Raw genomic sequence first — 12,876 nt, 5'->3', positions numbered from 1 at the left:
CAAGTCATATTCACAATCATCTAACTGTGGGCTCCGCATAGGAGGGGACAGAAAAACACAGCACCTCCATCAACTCCTCCTGAGGTCTTTCTGCTATTGCCCCTACTTTGGCAATGAAATATATTTGCTCCAAGTCATGGACTTGATTCCACAGCATGATATGCACCGTTCTGACTGTGGGGTCTTTCTTCACAAGATGAGCCACACAGGCATGTTTGGAGTAAATCATACTGGAAAGAGGCTCCAGAGCAGAGATAGATGTTGGATTTATCACTAACAGTACATGAACATCTGCAGATGGAGTCATAAATACTTAAGAAGAAAGTTCGGGAAGCACTGGCTTTCAGTGTCTTGTTCTCTGTGAGGAGTGCTGAGCGGGAATTGCTGATAAAAGCCAGGAAAAGCAAATGCAGCTCATAAGCCCAAGATATTTATACTTTTGCTGGTCTCTTTCATGGCACAAAGGCATTAGTGGGAGTGACAGGGACGAGTGAGGAACCATTTACTTAGGCTATCGGGAAGGATTTAATCTCACTTGGGTCATGGAGTTGAGTCCTCTCTGGGAATTGGAGCTCGAGTGATAGGCCCTATCGGCAGGCCTGTCTTCCAGAGATAAGAGTTTAAGTCCAGCTGGAATTAGAAGCAGCGGAAAGCACTGGAAGGCATGACTGCAAACCCTTTGGTTCCAATTGTAAAATGCCTCTGCATAGCAGTTCAAATCTCTGTGAGGGAGCTTTGGCTTCAGAGAAAAGCATTTGTCATAGCAAGAACTTCTTTAAGTTGTGCAAAATCAATTCAGTCCAATGTGATGCAGTTTCAACTTTGCATCGACCTTGTGATATATATGTACACATATCAGAAGATATGTATAATATATATGCATATGTGATGTATATTACCTGTGTATAATATGTATGTATTTATACATATGTATATGTATAATGTATTATATGTGCACACTATGGATATATACATAATAATGTCTAACATATAGTCTATAATTATATATAGTCTCTAAGTGATTGCTTTTCTACTTTTTCAGCATTCATACACTTAACTTATAAAGCAGCTCAGAGGAGCCAGAGTGGTAGCACAAGGGGTAAGGCATCTGCCTTGCCCATGCTAGCCTACGATGAACCGAGGTTTGATCCCCAGCATTCCATATGGTCCCCCAAGCCAGGAGCAATTTCTGAGCGCATAGCCAGGAGTAACCCCTGAGTATCACAGGGTATGGCCCAAAAACAAGCAAAAAAAAAAAAGAAGCAGCTCAGGAAAAGTGTCTAAGAGCTAAGACACCAGTGACTTTAACACGAGACAGATTTATGAATGTCTTGCATGTGGCTATCACTTTTCAAATGTCAGAATTAGAGTGTACAAAAGCATATGCCAGCAAGCAGAGATGATAATGACACATTTGTCTTTGTAGCTGTCCCTTTGTCTCCTAAAACTAGATTTCATGTGGCACCATGTAGTATCATCAGGCCAAAACAAGAGTAATAGCAGACTCCTTAGAAGAGGATCTCAGGGGCCAGAGAGATAGCATGGAGAGGTAGGGCATTTGCCTTGCATGCAGAAGGACCTTGGTTCGAAGCCTACATCCCATATGGTCCTGCCAGGAGCAATTTCTGAGCATAAAACCAAGAGTAACCCCTGAGCACTGCTGGATGAGACCCAAAAACAAACAAACAAACAAAAAAAAAGAGGATCTCAATTATTTTTAATTTGTTGTTGTTTTCGGCCATACCTGATGATTCTCAGGGAATACTCCAGGCTCTGTTATTTACACCAAATATTTTTCCTTAAATCTTATGACAGTCACATATTTTGAATGTCCTTTTATCCAAATACAATTTGTCTTACTAAAATTGATAAATTTTATTTATCAAAAAGAAAACATTTCTTACCAAAGTTGATAAGTAAAATAGACACTATTTTTTTTAACCATAAAATGTATTAAAATGGTACAGGTGAAGCTACACAATATGGCCGGGCAGAAGGTGCTGACATGCTGGTTCTTCGTGCTCCAGTTTACTCCTCGTCTGTCTCACTTGAACATTTTTATTTCTTTATCTATTTATGTTCTCTCTTTTAGAAATCATTTATCTAGTTTGCTTTATGACTTTGAAGGACATGATTTAATTCCTCTCCATGTGAATATGACACAACTCGTCTCACACCAAACAAACACACATGCTCTCATCTCCCGCTGCACCCTTCTCCCTAAAGTTAACACCATCTTTTCAAAAAAATCTAGATATTGTTGGAATTTTTCTGCCAATTTGTTTGCCTCAGTAATTCATATTCCACATAGAAAAGAAGCAGCCAATAGCCATTTTTTACCTCCTGACTTATTTCTCTCAGCAGCAGCTTCTCAGGTGTGATCTTTGGTTCCAAAAGACCTAATTTATTCTTTTTTTTAGGTAATGGGGCAGTATTTCATTGAGAGTATGAGACACAGCAGTTCTATCTAGTCCTTTGGATGGAAGGGTCTTTTGGCTGAGTCCATATTTTGTCCCTTGTGGATAATATTGCTATGAACATAGGAATAAAATATATTCTTTAATTGGGGTTTTCAAAACATAAGTGCTCATTTCCTTTTTTTTTTTTTTTTTTTTTTAGTTCTTAAAGAAATTGCCACAGAAACTGCACTGGTTCATAGCCTCGACCATGCTGTGTCAAGCTTCCAGCCTTTGAGATACCCACCTTCTCCCCATGACTGTTTTTATTTGCATTTCCCTGCTCTCTGTCATATGTCCATGAGTCATAGGGACCTGAACTGACCTGTGCCGAGCATATTTTGCCCATTTGAAAAAAAAAGGACTTGCTTGCTTCTTTGTTCCTAATTATATGGATGGTGTTCAGCTAGCTTCTCTCAACTATTTATTTGCCTTCCTTATCTTTTATGTCTTTCCTAGTTATATTTAAGGAACATAGTGATAGTGAATTAGGGCAATTCCCACCACCAGTGTTGAACTCCCTTCACCACTGTTCCCAGCATGCATCCTCTACCTCCATCCTGAGCCCACTGCACTGCTAGTATAACAGATCCCTTTTGTGTATTGCTTGTAGTTTGGATCTCTTGATTCTATTTTTGTTGACTTTGGGTTCGGTATTTAGGCCTGATCATTTTTAAATTTCCACTCAATGCTCATGAGACTGCTTTGCCCTGGTACCATCCACTTTTTTATTCCTCTTCATTTGTAGAAAGAGATAGAAATATGAGGCAGAACAAGATGATTCATGTTCTATGATTCTGTTAACAAGAAAAGGAGAAGGAGGAAGAAGGAGAGGAGGATGACAAGGAGAAGGAGGAGGACAGGAGCCCTGTCTAGAAGCTATACTATAAATTTAAAAGAACAATAAAAAAAGAAAAAGAAAAAAAGGGGGGTCTAGTGTGGCAAAATTTTTTTGTTTTGTTTTGTTCCCCCTTTTTTTCCCCCAATACAGTAAGTATTGGGGAAATTAGAAAGGAAATCCTTTTGGCCTAAGAGAGATACTGGTATGGTGTCTCCACCGTTGAAGCACACTGTCATAAGGCCAACTGCATTGCCTTCCTTTTTAATACAGCCCATTTTTTGTTTATGCTGCCCCTTTGGCTCAGTTCTCCCTTCTGATTCTCTGTCAAGTTAAGTTACCATATGTATCTCCAATGTTTAAAAGGTGTTTGTCTCTATGTGTTTTAGGGCTTGTGGTCTTAACGCTAAGTCTTAACTACATTTTTTTAATTCATTCTTGTAGAATCAGTTAAATACTGACTTTCTTTCATGTAGCTGTCCAGTGTTCATACCTGTGTACTTGATAAAAGCAAAAGGCTCTGAAAGAGAGTAGAGAACATTAAAATTGACCTCTGGTGTTCTTTTTTAATGGAAATTCTCCAGAAAGCATCACAACGGATTTTGAATGGATCAATCACAAAGGACATTTGACCCTAGACTTAGTCACTCTTTCTACATTTTAATAAGTGTAGTTTCATGTTGTCATCTATGAGTCCAATATTTTTTCTAATAATTTAAAAGTGTTTTCAAAGCCATCCAAAGTCCAGTGGGAGAAATTAACTTCCTTTGCAAACTGTGTTAATCATATAAGCAGTTTTTGCCTTGTTCTGAGTAGTTCCATGAGGCAATGATCATCAGCTTATATATTTTTATCAGCATCTAGTCATGAGAGCATGTTGGGCTCAATGTTATGTAACCATAAAGACTATAGTTGGATCATGGTCCTTCCTCTAACTTTGGAATTGCTTATAATTGCATAGCAGCAAAGTGCTGGGTAGGAAGAAAATACAACAAAAATAAATCAATAAACCTTGAGCAAAGTATCTGAAAATTCTTATGATATATATTCATGTTAGATACTCCATAATGCATACTCCTATATATTGTGAAGACTATTTCAGGTGGTCTCTCAACCATCAATAACTTTGTAAATCACACTTCTTTTTTTTTGTTTCCTTTTTTTGTTTTTGTTTGTTTTTGGGTCACACCCAGCAGTGCTCAGGGGTTACTCTTGGCTCTATGCTCAGAAATCGCTCCTGGCAAGCTCAGGGGACCATATGGGATGCCGGGATTCGAACCACCAAACTTCTGCATGCAAGGCAAATGCTTTACCTCCATGCTATCTCTCCTGCCCCATAAATTACACTTCTTTAATTAAGCAATTTTTAAGAAAACTCAGGCACATGATTCTTTAATTGAGAATCTTTTATTAGGACAGCAAGTGTGAGTGTGTGTGACTAAATAAACAGTAGGAATTGACAGATAGTACTAAGCATGTAGCATTTATATTTTAAAGTCACTCTGGGTCATAAAATCCTGTAGTCAATCCAGAGATAACACATCTCTCTCTCTCTCACTCTCTCACATACACATACAAGACACATATCAGTATGTTTATACTGAGTTATTATTTACCATTATTTTACATAATGCTAAATTCTTCATTTTCAAGGTTCCAATTCAACTGGATCTCATCTATTCTGAGTTGTGGACCTGTCAACTTCAGAAAACTTGCCTCACCTGAAAAGAAAGTCTGCTCCATATCAAGCTACTCTGTGCCTGCCCCCCCCCCCCCATGCACACACACTTCTGCTCTTTCTCCCACTCCTGACTGCCACCAGCTCATTTTTTCTAACCTATTTGCCTATTTGCCCTTTTGGAGCATTGCTTTTATTGACAAATAATGTTCCACTGTATTGTTATATGGCATTTTGTTTACATATTCACCAATCATTAGCATTCAAATCCTTTCTACTTTTGAACTATTAGAAATAATGCTGCTCTTGGGCCAGAGAGATAGCACAGCGGTAGAGCATTTGCCTTGCAAGTGGCCAACCCAGGACCAATAATAGTTCAAATCCCAGTATCCCATATGGTCCCCTATGCCTGCCAGGAGCAATTTCTGAGCACAGAACCAGGAATAACCCCTGAGTGCTGCTGGGTATGGCTCAAAAACATAAAAACAAACAAACAAACAAACAAACAAAAAAAAAAACAAAAAGAAATAATGCTGCTCTGAACACCCAAGTAAAAGATTTTAATGGACAATTTTTGCTAAGTGACTACCCTTTCTTTTTCTTTTTCTTCCCATTTCTTATGTTTATTTTGCTTTGGCTTGGTTTTGGAGCCATATCCAATAGTGTTTCTGGGCTTACTTCTGGTTTTGTACTCAGGAATTACTCCTGTCTGGATCTTGGGACCACATGGGATACCAGGGATTGAACCCAGATCAACCAGGTGCAAGGCAAACACTTTACCTGCTGTATTATCACTTCTGTCCAACCAATCTGACTTTTTGAGGGTGTTTGAAGGGATTAGGGTTTGGATCAAACCCATTAAGACTGGGATTTACTCTTAGCTGTTCTCAGCAATCACTTCTGTTGGTATTTGGGGCATACCATGTGGTGCTGGCGATCCAACCAAGTTGGTTGCATGCCAGACCAACACCTCACCCTCTTTGACCCTAAATGCCCTTTAGTTTTTCTAGCAGTGGATGATCAGTTTATTTAAATTTTCATTGATGCTCATTGCATTTTTTGTTTGTTTATTTGTAATTGTAGCCTCCTTGATGATGAGTGATAGTTCCTAGTTTTGATTTGCATTTCTTTAATGTGTAATGATGACAAACATCTTTTTAAATGTTGGCCATTTGTAATCTTCTCTGTACAAGTATTTACTTATAATCTTAATCCATTTTTTAAAAGTTGAGTTATATTTCTTGTCCTTATTGAGTTATGAGCATTTTTCTACAGATATATTTTAAATACAAACTCTGATATCTTTATCTGAAAATATTTTTTTCCAGTTGGTGGCTTATATTTCTATATTGTTATTTGTGCCTAGAACACAAAGGATGAGTTTTAGTATATCTGCTATTTCTTTGTTTCCTTTGTTTGGTGTTGGTGTCAATATCTAAGAAATTAAGGGCATGAATGAATATTTACTCTTGTCTTCTGAGAGTTCTCGAGTTAAATTCTTCGCCTCAGGTCTCTAACCCACTTGGCTTAATTTTTATATATAATGTCAAGGTGGCTTCAGCTTTGTTCTCTTGTATATGCTTGTCCTGCTGACCCAGCATCAATTTTTAGGAGATAATTAAACTTTTCCTATTGCAAAGTACCAGGATGTGGAGCTGGAGTCATAGTATAGCTGGTAAGGTGCTTGCCTTGAATGTAGCCAACCCAGATTCAAATCCCTTTGTCATATATGATCCCTGAGCCCACTAGGAGTGATTCCTGAGTGAAGATCCAAAGGTAACCCCTGAGTGTTGCTGGGTGCAGCCCCCAAACAAAAATATTAAGTTAAAAATAAAAGTACCAAGATGCTCAGAGATCATATGAAAAATTCAACTGAACATGCCATTAGAATTATTACTAGTGAGTCCCCCAGCCCAAAGTTGTTTATCCTGAAAGTCTTAAATCTACTTATTTGATACCTTGTTATAGTTCTCTTAGATTTTTTTTTGTCTTCTTAAATGACTTCTGGCAATTTGTATCTTTTTCACATTTGTCATTTTCACCTAGATTATAAAACTGCTGGCATAATCTTAGCTACTTTTATGCATGAATGTCATATCCCAAATTCAGTCTCTTTGTGCAGGGACTTCTATAAATACACACTATTTTTACAAAATAAGCTTATTTTGATTTTAATTGATAATTATAGTTCTCTTAAAATTACAGAGGTGTGCCGGATAATTTGGAAATTTGATAAAATATTTTATTGATATAAAAGCCAATCATCTGTTATTAATTTCTCAGTTCCTAATGACTAGAAGAAGCTTACTTTTGCTATATTCTCATTCATTCAGTTACTGCTGAGAAATTATGAGTTCCAGGAATGGCAGTGGATGCTTTGGGGATCCTGGGAAACTTCTGGGTTATTGACTTTATTGGAAGCAGAGTCAGGATTTGGCACTGATCATAATCTATAGTGCCTCCTTCCTCCCTGATTTCTTCTCTGATTAGAAGAATATGGTGAAGAACATGGCTGCTCTTGTGGGACCCATTTATGGGCTCATGATTCTCATTTATGGGATCTAGATTATGGGCTTCAAACTGGAATCAGAACATGCCTCTGTGTTTCTAAGTTTTGCCATATCCTTTGACCTGTTTGTTAATCCCTGTCCCTTATCTCAATGAAACATACTATATCTCCCCCACCCTCATAGGACTCCAGACATCTGTGATCTCTCCTTAGTTTTGAGGGAGGTGAACTCTGAGTTCCAGGAAGTGAGAAGTGAGTGTGGTGTTTGCATTGAGCAAGTGGGCCTTGTCTGTGGTTCTATTTATAGTTCCAAGGCCCCACTCTGAGATGAAAAGGGTATTTTCTGGGATCTGAGAAGAGGGGATTCTGGGGGCCTGGGACTGGCTGGTAAAAGCAATAGGTTATCTCCTGGGGTAGTTGCTGTTCACATCTCAATTCTTCCTCCTTCATATAAATTCTCTGGATTAGGCTTGAGAAGTTTTTGTGTCCACTGCACTCCACACTTTGTCCTCAGGTCTTGGTTTGACCATGACAACCTGTGAAGTTCAGTCACAGGGCTCCTTTGTTTCACAGAACTTCTGTGTTTGCCATAGGGACATACTTCCTTTTCTCTTTCTTTTTTGTTCCCCAGTATGCGAAATGTTATGATCTTTGATGGAAGGTTGAGAAGTAAGTTTTGGTGGGATGGGGTGCTGAAGGTGAGGGTAGAGAGCAGGAGCTTAGGGGTGGAGATACCTCTAAGATTTTCAGGAGTACGGTGCCAGCCTTTGTTCTGGGGTCTACAATTAAGGTTCTCTTTGACCCCACAGCCATCTGGGATAAATCCTGGTGTCTTTAAACTCCTCCCCAATAAATTTTCTATTGTCCCATTTCTTGGCATCCAAGGAACTTGGACTTGATTCTTAGCAGAGCCTTAAACGCAAGCTCCTTGCTCTGCAGTTGATGTGACTGGCACAATGACTTGGAAATCAGACCCTGGCCCTTAGGCCCTATGGCTTTCTTTTGGCTATTAGCTCATAAGATTGGGGCCAGCATGAGTGCAGATATGAGCATCCACTACAAGGAACTGTCTCCCAGAGCCTTTAGAAAAGCATGTAAAAACTGTGGGGTTCAGGAACTCCAAAGAAACTATTTGTTTGCAGCCAATGACAAACCAGGCCTCACAGTGCAGAGATCCTGGCAAGATTGATTGGCTGCATGAGATACATATCTGAGTTAGTACATCGCAGCCCTGTTGTGGGAGTGAGAGCCAAGCTCCAAGGAGATGCTGGCCACTGAGGCATCTGCAAAGATGTCCTAGCTCCTCCACCACCACCCCCATCCTATACCCCACTACTCCATTTAGTTCTCATCTAAGAAGATTCTCTTTGTTCAGAGATTTAGCCTTAATCCTCAACCTGATATTGGGTGCCAGTAGGCTTATTGGATGGCAAATAAGGAAAAGAGCCATAACAACTGGAAAGCTGTTGTTGACCAGGACCAATTGCTTGGGTTAGTACCATAATGATCCTCCATCTCTTCTTCCTCTTTTCTGCTCCCCACTCATGACAGAGATGTAACCTTCCAGCATCAAGTGTGCCAAGAGCTTTCTCTAGCCAGGAATAAAACAATCTGATGAGCTGTTTTTCAAGACCCTCACAGCCCCAGCTTTTCGCATTTCAGAGCAACTGAGATTTGGGAGCATTAAAAAGTGCACTCGTGGGCTATGAAGCTCCAAGTTTTGAGTGGTGCCAGGGCTAGTTATGAATTCATGAAACATTTAAGATAGTCGAGTACCAGCTAGGGTGACTTCCGGGTAAGCATGAGGAGGAAACAGTCCCCCAAAGAGTTGTTTCTAAGTAGGATAATGAAAGAGTATAATTTTTATTAAGTAAAAGGGCACTCACTCATTGTGAGTTCATTTGCTGCTTATTGCTAGTTTGGTTACTGAAATTCTCACAATAACATATAAGGCCTTCAGTGGGAACATGACTGAAGTGTTGGAAAAGGTGTCTTCTTTGGGGGTGTGGGCACATCCAACAATGTTCAGGTGTTACTCATGACACTGAGCTCAGGAATCACTCCTGGTGAACTCTGGATCATATGGGGATGCCAGAGAGATCAAATCTGGATCGGCCACATGCAAGGCAAGCACCCACTGCTCTTTTTCTTTTTCCTTTTTATTTATTTATTTATTTATTTATTTATTTATTTATTTATTTATTTATTTATTTATTTATTTATTGGTTTTTGGGTCACACGCTGCAGTGCTCAGGGATTACTCCTGGCTCTACACTCAGAAATTGCTCCGGGCAGGCTCAGGAGACCATATGGGATGCCAGGATTCGAACCACCGTTCCTCTGCATGCAAGGCAAATGCCCTACCTCCATGTTATCTCTCCGGCTCCCATGTCTTAATATAACTGGATGGATAGAGTGAGTTATCAAGGAAGGTTCTAAGTCATATGCGCTGTTATTCAATTTAATGGTTTTTCTTTGGGGGGCTTAATTTTAGGCACCATGATTTATAACATTGTCAAAGTCAGGTATTCATGCCAAATAATGCTATGTCTAACACTACATTCTCCACCAGAAGGTCCACTTCCCTCCACCATTGACCTGCACTCCTTTTATTTACTCCTCCACACCCATCCCAGTTGTTGTAAGCTCAGATCTATAGCCCAGTCCTCCATTTCTTTCACTTTTGGACAGTTTTCTATTTCCTTACAATGTTTCCTTCTAGCCCACATATGAGAAAGATTATTCTGTATCTGTCTCTCTCCTTCCGACTGAGCACAATGCTCTCTGGATCCCCCCAGGTGGTAGCAAATTGCATGATTGTATCTTTCCTTTTTTTAAAAAAAAATTCTTATTTTACATTAGGCACAGTGGTTTCCAACACTGGAGCTCCAGTGGTGCAGTTGGTCAGCATATGGTATTAATATGTAACTGAATTTCTAACAACTTCAGAATTTTCCTCCCTCGACCCCATACAAGTCACTTGTTTTCATAATGAAACCTCTCAGTTCTGAGAAAAACAATACTTTTTTAAAATTATGTTTAATTTTATTATGAAAACACTCAGAACACAGTGGACAATGGCCGTTAAGTGAGGCTATGACCCAGCCAGGACTGATCTCTCACTTATTTACAGCTATTTCAGTGATCAAAAAAAAAAATGGTGGAAGCTGTGACCACAATGATGTTTGAATGGATTTGGGCCAGATTTAGTTGAGATTCAATTGCAAATGTTTTTACGCTCAGTTGTCTTTTCTGCTCTTTATTTTGAACAATTACTTGGATTTAAAGCAAAATTACTCCTCTTATCCAAGTCCCTCAGCATATTGTACCTGGTAACATTTTTTGCTTTTGTCTTATTGCCACACCTGGAAGTGCTCAGGGGTTATTCCAGACTCTGATCTCAGGAATTATTTCTGGTGGTGCTCTAGGGACCATATAGGGCAGGGGTCTCAAACTCAATTTACCTGCAGGCCGCAGGAGGCAAAGTCGGGGTGATCCTTGAGTGCAAAGTCAGTAGTAAGCCTTGAACATTGGGGGGTGTGACACAAACAACTAAAACAAAACAAAACAAAACAAAAAAGATTCCTCTAGGGCAGGGCCACAAAATGTTGTACGGAGGGCCGTATGCAGCCTATGGACCGCGAGTTTGAGACCCCTGAATATAGGGCATTTTGGGAATAGAACCAAGGTCAGCTATGTGCAATGAAAATACCCACCCTGCTCTGTACTTGATACAGAGTACTTTGTACTGTGCTTTCACTCTTTACTTGATATCTTTAGGTCCTCCACTAAATTGTGATATTTTAATGTGGCAATGAATCATATTATCCTTGACCTATAGTATTCAATATAAAACTTAGACATAGTAGGAGCAGGAGAGATAGTATACAGGGGTTAAGGTATAGACAGTCGGGTCCGGAGAGATAGCACAGCGGCGTTTGCCTTGCAAACAGCCGATCCAGGACCAAAGGTGGTTGGTTCAAATCCCGGTGTCCCATATGGTCCCCTGAGCCTGCCAGGAGCTATTTCTGAGCAGACAGCCAGGAGTAACCCCTGAGCACCACCTGGTGTGGCCCAAAAACCAAAAAAAAAAAGGTATAGACAGTCTACAGGGGCTTGGGTATGTGCCTTTGCATGCAGTCCACCTCAGTTTGATCCCTTGCACCACATGGCTCTCCCAAGCTCTTTGATGTAGTCTTGGAAAGCCTCATCACTGTCAAGGGGGCTCAGCTAAGCTTCAGCACTGCCGGGTCCAAACAGCACAGCAACACTGGAGTCTTGCATTGAACTATTGGCCGAGAATCACCAGAGAGAACTCTGGGAGGTTTCCTCACTTCACAGGATATCACTCTCCATCCCATAAAATAGGCATAGTATGGGTCCCTACAGTGCCCCAGAGTTTTCATTCTCAAGACTGATATACCTGTGAGATGGGTTGTTGTCACTGTTTTTGTTATTGACGTTTGGGGTCATACCTGGTGATGCTCAGGGGTTACTTCTGGCTCTGCACTCAGGGATCATTCCTGGAAAGCTTGAGGAACCACATGGGATGCCAGGGATTAATCCATATTGGCTATGAGCAAAGCAAGCACTCTACCTGCTATACTATAACCTCAGCCCCCAAATACCGAGAGATCAGTTGTGAAGCTAGACCATGGCTTACATGGCAGTGGCTGTGATATGGGTCAGATTTTTTTTTTTACACAAGAGAAAACTGTTTCTGTGTGGAAGAAATGAACCATTTGAATGGTTGATCTGAATTTGGCCAAGATTCCCATTCTCATTTCAAGTTACACCACCCATGGAAACACATGGTGCTGCCTTTCCAATAAAGCGTCAAGTGAAGCCTCTGAACAAACTAAGTAGAATTTAAAGGGAGTCACTGATTTGGCTTTGGAGAGTTCACAGAAGATAATAAACTTGGAAGGAGAAACTTTGGCTTGGTTACTCAAAAATCAGGAGTAATTTCAATAAATATGCAGGAATACAGAATTACAAACAACAGTGCTTCTTTGGGGGAGTGGATTTGGGTCAGATCTGATGGTACCAAGGGACTATTACCATCTCTGTGCTCAGCATAGATTCTGGCAATGCTTGGGACAACCTATGTGATTGATGCCAGAGATTCAAACCAGTTAAACTAGAAGCAAGGCAAATACCCTACTCTTGTACAATACTAATTGTCTCTATTTTTAAAATATCAGTATGCAGATAAATTACCAATCCGATATAAGTACTTTTAGTAGAGTATGTCACACTTTCTTTAACATGAGATGTTAATGATTTCTAAAGTAATGCTTGTGTAATTTTAGAAAACTTTCTGGCATCATGTGTTGTTTTGATTTGGTTTGGCCATACCTAGAGGAGCTCAGGAGTTACTCCTGGCTCTTCGTGC

General features: G+C 40.0%; 1 protein-coding gene and 1 non-coding gene across 2 annotated transcripts in view; one reads left to right on the top strand and one right to left on the bottom strand.

The window, feature by feature from the left end:
- The window catches only part of PRKN (parkin RBR E3 ubiquitin protein ligase), a 1,108,857-nt gene that overhangs the window by 546,061 nt on the left and 549,920 nt on the right, over positions 1–12,876 (top strand). The gene's annotated exons all lie outside the window — the stretch shown is intronic.
- On the bottom strand, positions 8,546–8,680 carry LOC125996842 (small nucleolar RNA SNORA70). The gene has a single exon (XR_007491507.1). It is a non-coding gene; the product is annotated as a small nucleolar RNA SNORA70 (small nucleolar RNA).

This window comes from Suncus etruscus, chromosome 18 (assembly GCF_024139225.1).
Source record: "Suncus etruscus isolate mSunEtr1 chromosome 18, mSunEtr1.pri.cur, whole genome shotgun sequence".
Lineage (NCBI taxonomy): Eukaryota > Metazoa > Chordata > Mammalia > Eulipotyphla > Soricidae > Suncus > Suncus etruscus.
This window is presented reverse-complemented; position numbering and strand designations above follow the sequence as displayed.